Source organism: Macrobrachium rosenbergii, chromosome 22 (assembly GCF_040412425.1).
Source record: "Macrobrachium rosenbergii isolate ZJJX-2024 chromosome 22, ASM4041242v1, whole genome shotgun sequence".
Lineage (NCBI taxonomy): Eukaryota > Metazoa > Arthropoda > Malacostraca > Decapoda > Palaemonidae > Macrobrachium > Macrobrachium rosenbergii.
In genome coordinates, this window is record NC_089762.1 from 5,108,394 (window position 1) to 5,120,997 (window position 12,604).

A 12,604-nucleotide genomic window follows, 5' to 3' on the forward strand; every position below is an offset into this window, starting at 1 on the left:
ATTCATGCAAAAGGCATAGTCAAGCACAGTTAGCAAAGACATGATATGAAAAATAATCGAATTCATGCTCGGCACGTGAACATAAAGAGTCAAGCTTGGAGAAGCCTCTTCACTGGAATGCATAGCAATTGTTCTCCCTAACCCAGCAAGCCTGACGAATGAACTAAAAACAGCTGTGGTGAATAGTAAATGTTTTTGGCAGCGAAAAGTCTTCCTGTTCAGGTAAATGTGTCAATATGAAGAATGAAAGGCTACTGTATATTAGTGTCAAAACAATATAATTAACGGGTTTTTTTGTAATAATTTTCAGAGGCTTCTTTTCAGTGAACCCTTAATCATCAACTACTTACCAATATTGATTGATAGATTGATTATGAAATTTAGGTCTTGAAGACCAAGCGCTGGAACCCATCAGGATTATTCAGCGCCGTAAGTTAATGATATGATTGATAATGAATAGGTGAATGATGAAATACTAGTAAAATTCAGCGTTAAAATATGAACGTAAAAAATTAAGAATGATATTGGATAGAACCAACAAAAAATAAATATATAATAAACTTTTATATTCGAAACATATACTTAGTACATAAAATAAATTTGACTAAAATCTGTATTAAATATACTGAAATCATATCTCATTAAAATAACCAGATTCTTTCAGATAACCCATAAGGTTATCAATCACAACGTCATCATTTCAAATTTCTAAAATAGTCTTCCCAGTTAATAAGTACTTTGCCCTAAGGCGATTAAATTTAGGACAGTGCCCAGCATTTGCTCAATGGATAACTGACCACCACAGTGAGCACAAACTGGGGCACTGGCTCCCTCTAAAATATAGCTATGAGTAAGCGGGTATGGCCAATCCTAAGCCGAGTTAGGATGATCTCAAATCTTCTGTTACGATTAAAACCCGAACTCCAAAAATCGATACTTTTTCTAATGTTTCTGTACTTCCTATTTGTGGATAAAATGGGGGAAGTCCATCTCTGCTGCTATTTTGAACGAATGTATCGGCTGATAACTGGACGCATACCCAAATGTGAAACCTTACTAGTTAAGAAATCACATCTTGCAGCATCCTTTGCTTTACTATCAGCCAGTTCGTTCCCTTCTAGACCAGTGTGCACAGGAATCCAACAAAACTTTACTGATTTGTGGCGAACAGAAAGATAAAAAAGCCATTCCTGAGCCTTTTGAATTAAGGGATGGGTAGGGTTGAACTTCTTTAGGGATTCTAAAACACTCCTTGAGTTACTATATACAGGATTACTGTGGATTTAAATTTCTTATCAGATGCAAGATTTAAAGCATCAACTATGGCTGATGCTTCAGCAGTGAATATAGATGAGGAGTCTGAGAACTTTTTATATATGATTCCCCCTCACACACCACTGCACATCCTACTCCATCTTCTGATTCTGATCCGTCAGTTTAGATTTTCCTGTAATTTATATGCCTCTCATCATGCTCCAGAAAAATTGTTTCTGACGTTTAACTTGTAGGATCTGCGCTTTTATGCTTTCATTCTCCAGTTCACCCAGCTGTCTGATTTGAAATGGTATTGAAGATCTAGATCCAAAAAGCCTTAAGTCACACTGTTTTAAGATCTCAAAAGAAGGATTCTCCTTCGAGCTTTTCAGCCGCATGGTGTATCTCAGACCTAGCTCATGCCTCCTTAAGTCCAGTGGTAGCTGATGTGAGTCTACATAAATACTTTCAATGGGTGAAGTTCTAAAAGCTCCAGTGCCGATCCTTAGCTCCATATTATGCACAGCGTCCAGTTCCTTAAGTTTAGTCTTTGAAACAGAGGAGTATACTTGGCAGCCATAGTCTAACTTAGATAAACATACTGCCTTTTAAAGTCTTAACAACGATTTCTTATCAGTACCCGAATTGAGCTTTTCATCAAATACCATTCCTAAAAATTTTACTTCAGTAGAGTAAGGTAAAATAATTCCATTTAAGGTAAGAGCTGGAATGGTTTCCTTAATTCGGCGTCTGCAGAACCGAACAGCAACAGTTTTAGATTCGGAAAATCGAAACCCTTGCTCATTAGCCCACTTGCTTACTTTATCGATGGCTCTTTGCATGAACCTGCTAGTAGATGCTGCATCATATCCTGTGCAGTACAGAGCCAAATCATCTACAAATAAAGACCCTTTTACTGGTGATGATATCTTTTCTAATACTGCATTAATGTCAACAGCAAAGAGAGTGACACTAAAGACACTACCCTGAGGAACTCCCTCTTCTTGCAAGAAAGGTCGTGATACATGATTCCCAACTCTTACCTTTATATATCTTTCTGGTAAAAACGAATTTATAAATCTGATAATTTTTCCTTTAATGCCCATCTTATACAACTTTTTGATAATACCATAACGCCATGTGGTGTCATATGCCTTTTCCAAATCAAAGAAAACTCCTATTGTTTGGCACTGTTTAGCAAAACCTTGTTGTATTTGGTTTGAGAGCCTCAGCAAGGGATCTAGAGTAGAACTAATTTTCCGAAAGCCAAACTAGAATGGAGAAAGCAATTTATTTGCTTCTAAGTGCCATACAAGTCTGGTGTTAATCATCTTTTCCATCAGCTTACAAACACAACTGGTGAGAGCTATTGGTTGGTAGCTGCTGGGTAAAAAAGGATCCTTGTTTGGTTTCTTCATAGGGAGGATTAATGATAATTTCCAGCCCTTAGGAATAATACCAGCTTCCCAGATTTCATTTATTATATCTAAAAGAAATTTCTTTGACTTTTCTGGGAGATGTTTCAGCATTTCATAAAGTATTTTATCTTCACCAGGGGCTGATGGTTTGGTATCCTGCAAGGCATCTTTGAGTTCCTGCAGTGACAATTTTGCAATATATGGTTCAAAATTGTTTTCACTTAAGTCAAGAGAAATTTGGGCATTTCTAATGTCTTGGAATTCTACAGAATAGTTTTCACTACTTGATATTCTCAAGAAATGTTCTAATTTTTCCTCGACCCTCTCTGGTTGGGTGATTAGGTCACCATTTATCTTAAGGGCAGGCAGAGGTTCAGGGACAAACTTGCCATTTAGTTTTTTAATTTTCTTCCAAATCATTTTTGATGGTGTTTTTGAGCTAATGCCATTAATGTAGTACATCCATGACTCTCTATTTGCTTTTTTACAATATTTATTTTGCTTGGCCACAGCACATTGGTAAATAACTTTGGCTTGGGTGTTCCTCTCCTCTTATATTTTTTATAGTATTTTCTAGTGACCTTTCTCATACTACTGCAGGTTTTGTTCCACCAAGGAACTGCTGGTCTAGAGGGCTTCCCTTTTGTTGTTGGAATAGAGGCAACTGCACTGTTGATGGTGGTGTCACTGAAGTAATTATATGTCTCTGAGATGGATGGAAATGATTTTACATTCTTGTCCATGAGAACACACTCATTAAATTTCTTCCAGTCTGCTTCATCTACCGTCCATTTGGGAGGTGACTAAGAGGGCTGATTCTTAACTGTTTTTATACGAATTGGGAAGTGGTCACACCCATTTGGATATTCATTTATTGACCATTCATAATCAATGTGAACACTAGATGAGCAAAAGCTCAGATCAATAGCCGAATAAGTATTGGAGTAGATGTTATGGTAAGTCATGGCTCCATTATTGAGTATAGTGATATTAAGATCATCCATAGTATCCTCCAACATCCTACCCTTGGCATCTATCGTGTTCCCACCCCATATGGGGTTGTGAGCATTAAAATCGCCAAGGAGGAGGAAAGGGGTAGGAAGCTGATTGATCAGTAGGCCTAAATATCATTATAAGTGAAATCCAAATCTGGAGGAAGATAGATGGAGCAAACTGTAATCTGCTTGTCTAAAATGAAAGTTACTGCTACAGCTTGGGGATGAGTATTAATTGATAGCAAGGAGTGTTGCAACGACTTATACGCAATAATTGCTGCACCTCTCTTAGCTCTATCTCCGATTGGTGGTGGAGAATTATATATGCTGTAATTCAACCCATGATTATATTGTGTGCTTCCAAGCTTAGTTTCCTGGAGACACAATACCTGGGCTATGGTCACGGAGCAATACCTTCAGCTCTTCACTTCGAGCCCTAAGACCTCTACAGATCCATTGTAGTATTGACGTGAAAACTATTTTTTGGGCTTGGTGGAAGGCCCTTTGAATGGAGCCTTCCCATTTACTCTCTTTTGTTTATGAGTATTATCAAGAGGTGATTTGGAGGGGATTGGTCTTGACAGGTTTAGTTGATTATCTGTTGATTTACTGGTGTCATTTTGTTTCTCTTTCTTGTCAGTTTGTTTAAATTCAGGCTGGGGTTCTTGCATCGAGTGTAGTACTTTGTATCTGTTACTAAGTGATGCATGTTTAATTGGAGGAAAGGATGATGGGAAATGTCTCCTCTTGTCGTGCTTTTGTTCCTCAGTCTCCATTAAATCAGCAGAGACTCTGCCTGAGACAATTCCAAGGTGGTTGGGTTAAGTGCCATCTTATCCTCCTTGGAGGCTTGTGCTCTAGCCTTAACAGGCCGAGCACCTGACCCAGATGGCTGGGCCACTACCACTGGAGTTGATGCACCTGCAACATTAGACGGTGCTGCCACTGCACCCCTAGTGGTAGATAGGGGTTGTGGCTTAAGAACTTCAGCATAGTTCCTAGGTTGTTGACCTAATTGTCTTTTTACAAAACCGATACTTATATGCTCTGCATTGGCTTTATTTAGTGGAGACAGTTCATATTTGTAAATTCCACAGTTTTTGTTATTGGATTTATGTTCCAGTTGACAATTAACACATTTTGCTTTTCTATTACATTCATCATCATGATGGACACCAGAGCAGTTTATACAAATTTTATCATTTTTGCAGTTTTTTGGTGGGTGGCCAAACTTAAAGCAATGATAGAACTGCATTGGTCTTTGCTGGAAAGGACGTACTCATACCCTTTCATTTTCAAATATGACATGAGAAGGTACTTCAGAGTCTACAAAGGTTAAAATGATCATGTTGGCAATAGCTGCCTTTTTCACTCTCCAAACTGAAGTGGGATCATTTCTAGAATTTCTTCTTCTGTCATGTCATAGAAGTCTTTATCAAATAGTAGTCCTCTCCCATAATCCCATAACTAAAGCTGTACTCCTCTCCCATAATCCCATAACTAAAGCTGTACTCCTCTCCCATAATCCCATAACTAAAGCTTAAGTAGGGCTTGATTTTCGTAATCATTTCACATTTTTTATGTCCAACAAGGTCAGCATTATATGCTTGGGATGTGGATTTGGCATGAATAAGAACAGTGTTCTTCCCAAAACGAGAAATATCACCGCTCTTAATTCCTCCCACCTTTTTCTGAAGAAACCTGCAAAATTTATAGCAGTTATAATTTTCCTCCTTGGCTGAAGCTACTACCCACATAGGAGGTTTAGGAATCCTTATTTCTGCATTCTGGTTTCTCTCTGGTTTATCCTGAGCCCATTTAGATGGCACATAAACGTCCATGTCTTTGGGAACTTTGTCTGTTAAGGCTCCTCGTACTGTAGCTTGACCTATTTGTGTGGCACTTATCGTACTACTAGCTTTTAGAGCCTCATCATGGATACCAAGGGTAACCCATGCTTCCCATTTAGATTGAATATCAATAAAGTTCATCCTGATTTCTACAACAGTTCCAAATGATTTTAGAGCTGTCGAGATCATTTCATAATCACAACAGACTGGTAACTCTTCAATGTGGAGCATTCTCAAATTTTTCACACAACCTGGCTGTGTTGGGGATTTAGTTTTGGATGAAGATTTCTTAGAGAAGTCCGTGTCCTTGCTTGAAGTCGTTATCAATGAAGCATGGCTAGAGGGTCCAGGGGAGGGGAAGTCGTGAGGGGGATCAGGATATGTGTTATTACTGCTTTTTGTCAATTTATTTTTCGAGAAGTCATCAACATTTGGAGAAATTTCAGTCTCCAAGGTGGGTGCAGAGGTCGTCAACTGTGTCAGAACAGCACCATCAGAAGGCCCAGGGGTACTTGAATCTTATAAATGCTTGACATGAAGATTTGAGAGGGGCAAAAAAAAAAAAAAATAATAAACCTGAAAACCTTACAAAGATATCATCAGCCTTTCATGGGGATTATTCTTCCACCAATGGCACAAGTGAGAAGTGACTCGCAAATGTCCGCGTCCCTACCCTACCCCACAGGGGATGGCACAACACGATTATAATGGCCCAAGTGTAAGACAAACCTGCTTGCTAGGACCGAAGGTATTACGAGAGTACCATCATCCCCACTCTAATCGTGTTATGGGCAAACCGGATAGAATGCTGAGAGTCCTATCGCCAGAACCGGACCCCCCTGGAATCCGTGGTCCAGCCCTAAAGAATAGTTCTGCCTGATATCTCTCAGGTCCGAACATTATCGGGCAGCTGATGGTCCTACCACAGTTCCCACTATTTAGCTTCGGATATAAACCCAATCCCAGCTATGATATCTTTTCCTGTTTATCAGGTCCAATAAATTTTAGCAAAAGCGGAAAATTCCACAAAAATTAATTCAAAGAAATATATAATGGTCTATGAGACTCTTGGACTCAAACCCGGGAACAGATTCCTGGGGTTCAAGAGCCCCCTCACCACGTCAAGATGGTCCCAACTCGAGGGGGTTACCAATATTGAGCATTTTAAGTATTTCTGAACAGGATTCTAATAACAGCAATAAAACTGCTAACGGACAGCGGCTGTGCCAAAGTCGCCTTCCTATTATTTATTTCCATTTCTGTTTATCATAATCCTATTTTTACCCCTACGTTTGTTAACGACAATGAATTCTTTATGGAAAAGAGAACGGGTTAAGTTTTTTTCTGGGAAAATAAAGTATGGAAGAAATTCCACATACGGAAAGTGTCGGACATAACCAACCGGAGGCGACGCCAACAACAATGAGACGTGAATGTAAGAAATTGTATTTAAGAAAGAACAAGATTCCCAGACGGACGGCATCAGGAAGAGAGCGCACACAGGAAGGCAAAGAGTCTTACTTCATTCTGGATTCTTATTCAGAACTTGGCTCTAGAGGAGTCGAAGTGGTGTTTAATGAGAGTTCACTCGTCTAATGCACAGTAATGTTAGAGTGATCAAGGCAAGGAAGAGAAGACTCCAGTTATGTATGTTTGTTACTTACATGTAAAAGGGGAGAAGACTTTCATGCATGTCTCGTATGTTAGTACAAGATGCGTTATGTACCTCAGCAGTGCAAGATATCTTATGCAGCTAGCGGGGTAAATTCTAGCATGGTGAACGTGTTCAGATCGTAGGAATTGCATATATTGAAATGTATAGATTCTGCAATGTTATTCCCATATTCAGTATTGGAACCTATTTGAACTGCCTCACAAACTATGATTCTGTAAGTTCTACCTCGTGAAGTAAGATATCATTCCTTATTGTAAGCTTAGCTTTGATGCTCGTATGTTTTGTATCTATTTTTGTCTTTTGCTACCATGTATTCCACCTGGTAAACTTACCGCCTTACACCCAGGATATTCGACGACGAGCATGGAATAGTTGCTATCGACCGAAACTCTCCTATTACAAGTAAATGATAATGCAAAAGTAAATAGAAAGCAGAGACATATAACTGCCATAAATACAACAGCTCCGAAATGGTAAGAATGAAGGCAGGTCATAACAGCAGGTCCTCTTTATTGGCAGACTGTGTGAATGAGTGAGTTTCGTTAACAAATGATGACACACACACACACACACACATTTATATATATATATATATATATATATATATATATATATATATATATATACATACATACATACACACACATATATATATATATATACATACATCCATATATATACATACATGTATATGTATATGTATATATATATATATATATATATATATATATATATATATATATATATATATATATATATATATATATATATATATATATATATATATATATATATATATATATATATATATATATATATATATATATATATATATATATATATATATATATATAAAGGCAAATGCCACGAAGGAAAGTGAAACAATGGAGTGCTTGTTAGGCCTTTCAACAAACGGTCCTTTACTAGCAGACTGGTGAGAAATACAAAAGTAGGTTTACAAGAAAGCTCGTATAATTGACAGATTACATACAAATATCCCTGAGGATGGGGATTATAAAGGAACAGATGCACCTGGAATCCAACACAGTTGAAGAATTAGTGGACCTACCAAAAGAAAGGTAAATTTTTGAGGGGGTTTAACAAAAGATTAGGCTTAACTGGCTCGAAGCATGAAGGAGTCAAATAAAGGATTATACAGGGCAAGAGACTGATCACCAAAAATGACCTTGGATTGAGTAGTCTGATTACATATTTATAAAAGTACAACACTTGATATATTCTCCTTTTGGAAAACAATAACAATTTTTGCAAAATGAACATTTTCAAGAAAACTATTAAACATACGAATTCATAGCAAACATATATAAGGTAATTAATTAGTAACAAAGTCAGTGATTTAATCTTCAAGGTCATTCTTGAATATTTTGCTAATACAGTGGTCCAGATTATACATACCAGGGCTAAGGTTGAAATTACAGCTGGAAGTTAGCTGTATGATTGCAGATTCTAAAAGATTTTGTGAAGAGAAATCTTTTGATCTGGCAATCACTGAACTGTCAGCCAACTGATCCTGTGGGAGTTTTCACTTAAATGAATGAATATTCCATTGGATGTTTGCCCCTTTTGACAAAATACTTATGCTGCTTAATTCTCTCTTCTAAATCTTCACTTGACTAACCTATATAAAAAGAAGTGCAGTCCAAGCACAGAGTTTATACTTTATGTTGTTGCTTTCATTAGGGCTATTTTTTATTAACATTCCTTTTAGTGTGTTATTATAGGGAAAAACCAGGTTGACATGAAAAGATTTTAACAATGATTTCAAGTTTTCAAAACCCCTATATTAGAGAAATGTTCACGAATGACCTTAAAGATAAAATTACTGATTTAATTACTAATTAGTTACCTTATACATATTTTCTATGTATTCATGTGTTTAGTAGTTTTTTTAAATGTTCATTTTACAAAAATTGTTATCGTTTACCAAAAAGAAAATATATTAAGTATTGTACTTTTATAAATATGAAACCAGCTTACTCAATCCAAGGTCATTTTTGGTGGCCAGTCTCTTGCCCTGTATAATTATTTAATTGACTCCTCCATGCTTCAAGCCAGTTAAGCCTAATCTGTTGTAAAACCCCTCAAAGATTTATCTTAGTTTCGGTAAGTCCACTAATTCTTCAACTGTGTTGGATTCCAGGTGCATCTGTTCCTTTATAATCCCCATCCTCAGGGATATATGTATGTAATCTGTCAATTATATGAGCTTTCTTGTAAGCCTACTTTTGTATTCCTCATATCTTTTGTGATTCAGTTATATATATATATATATATATATATATATATATATATATATATATATATATATATATATATATATATATATATATATATATATATATATATATTCATACAGTATATATATATGTGTATGTGTATATATATATATATATATATATATATATATATATATATATATATATATATACAGATGCATTCAAATGAATATACTGTACCTTTTAGTTTTGACAGAAATTGTAACCAATTTATGATTGTAACTAAAAAAAAAATGAACGTGATATCCTGTCTAGCCAAAGAGGGTTTGAAAAATCCTATTTTACCGCGTCAAAGAAGATATGAAAAATCCGAAGTGACATACAAATCATGAGATACTGGGTGAGGTCACCGTAGGGTCACTAAAGGTCATTGCTGATCTACTGATCATGTAAGGTTGTATGTCACCGGGATTGATTAACCATGCAAAATTTCAAGTCCACTGGACGAAGGGAACGGGTAAAAAATTAAGCTCCATTTCTTACCCCAACAGATGCAGAAGTCTAGTTAAATGAAAGCATGTAAAAATACTGGTATACCTGTGGGACTGAAACACTATATAAAGATACAGGAAGGGGTTACGTCCTGAAAGCTTTGGAGTGTACCAAAGTTTTATTCAACACTAGCTGACCATCCCGGCACTGCCTGGAAAAACTCTAAAGGATTCAAATCATCAATAACTTTCCTTTTCATGGACTACCATCATTGGCGCTATAGTTCTTCACTTCATGATTTACTGTAAAAACAAATGTATCCCTATTATTATTATTATTATTATTATTATTATTATTATTATTATTATTATTATTATTATTATTATAATTATTATTATCAGTCATGTCATGCAAGTAACTGTACAGTTTTCTTATAACTGCTTTAAGTTACAATTACTGATATTATTATTATTATTATTATTATTATTATTATTATTATTATTATTATTATTATTATTATCATACAAATCCACTATAAGGAAATCGATATGACACAGGGCTCCCCTACCTTCCTAATCCCCACCCACTGTGTCCCCACCAAATGCAATCATGAATGCTAAGCATGCAATGAAGTGTTGACGCCAAACTACTCGATAATTCACTCCAGACTTCATTTAAACTGACTTTATATTGAAACACATCACCATAACGTTAAGAAGCAGTTGTTATAAAGAAATTAGAAGGTAAAAACGAAGAAGGAACGAACGAATTAATGAGGAAAATCGCATTTGAACGATAATGATATAGGTTTTCAATGTTGATTTCATTGAGGTAATAAACAATTTTATATTAATAATTATCATAAATTATGATCAAAACTCACATAAATTCTGATCAAAAATTGCTGTTATAGGGGATTTACTGTTGCAGGTTAATCATATGTCTGACAGCATCTGGAAGAAAACTTGGATCGCTCGGGTAAAATGTGACCATTAACCCATAAAGCACCTGAAGGAAAACCTGATGGAATTGGTAAAAACGAAAATTTCATTCAGTTTGTCTGTTTGGTGTCTGTCATGGGGGTAGGGGTTTGATTTTGAGTTATAACCTTCCTGGGGTCACATAGGGGTCCCGTGCCAAATTTTGTCTGGGTCTGTCATGCAGTTCGGATTTCTATTATGGACAAACATACAAACATTTTATACAACCTGACTCCCCGTTAATCTTTTGAGGTTTCAGGGTCGGGGAGGGTATAAAAATTCGTTTGATAAAACTTAGCCATAATTTTATTTATCTCTTGGAAGTATTTTTTAGATGACAAGATGTTTTTTGAATTAGAAAAATTGTTTTATGTAATGTGTTCAAAAATGAAAAGCATGACTGGACGAAGTCCGTAAAAAACCGGAATTTCTTTCATGAGAGAGATTTATAATAAAAATTATATACATTTTTTCCAGTGATATATATTTCATTGCTATTTACGTTTTTATTACATATAAAAACAACAGGAAAACAGGCAAATTTTTTTTATAATTCCCTGTGTATAATTAGTTTATTTATACTTCTTTTTGAAGGGCTACTACCTGCACATTTGGGGATGGAGTTCAACAATTCCCCAACTCCCCCCAACGTCATCTCAGTGCTGCCAAATATCTTGACTGAATTTTTTGTTTATGGTTGCCATCGTCGCAATCTCAAGTGATGGAAATTTGTTTGACTTCACTTGATGTCACTGGCATATCCAAGGGTTAATGGTATTAAACAAAATTAGGTGATGATGAATGCCGAGAATGACAGGAAGATGGAATATGTAGTAAAGAGTCCACTGCTTATGAATGGACATGCCGACAGGTACCTGATCAGAGAAAGCAAAATGGTAGGGAGAGAATGAAATCTTGAGAAATACCGCTATGTATGGGAAAGTGGGCCGTAGAACCATTTACTACATAAAAAAAGTGAGACGGACAAAAAAAACTTGAGACGAATTTATGGCAAAAGATTGAAAACCTAACAGAGCGTTGGATTAGTTACCCTTGCTGGAAAACAGTGCATAAGCACGTATACTTGCTGAAAGATAAATGCCTCTCTAGGATGAGAACAATCGAAGAAAAATAATTAGCTAAGTTCATTTTGAAATTCATCGCAAAAACAGGAAGAACTGCAATGAGACCTTTGAGCCTTTTCTGTTTCCCTTGATTTGAGCAGTCTTATAGGGCCTCAGAGTAAGCCTACTGACATGATGGGCAAAGGCACAGTATTGTTAGGTTAAGCGAAAGTATCAGGTGTGGGGGAATCATCTTGGGCAACAGGGAGCTGAAGAGTGTCGATGAAACAGTTTGAGCCTCAGCATCAAAGGAAGGGTAGAAGTTAGGTATGTAAAAAAAATTGAAGCATACGATGTGAAGACCAAGATGTATGATGAAAACGTCAATGGAGCACTCCGCTTACGTGCTGGAGTCTCTTGAATAGAAGCAGGTTAAATGATTCAAGACTAAATAAGGAGGCCAGAGAATTCATCTTTCTGAAAGTGAATGAGATGAAAGATTGATTAAGCCGGGTGTCTTGAGATGTTGATTTTCTCACAGTATCTGTAGCATTACGAAATTTGACGCACATAAACGGGCAATCATGTAACTAAAAAGTCACCGAAAGCAATGGCTGAAGTAATATCTGTAAAACAAGC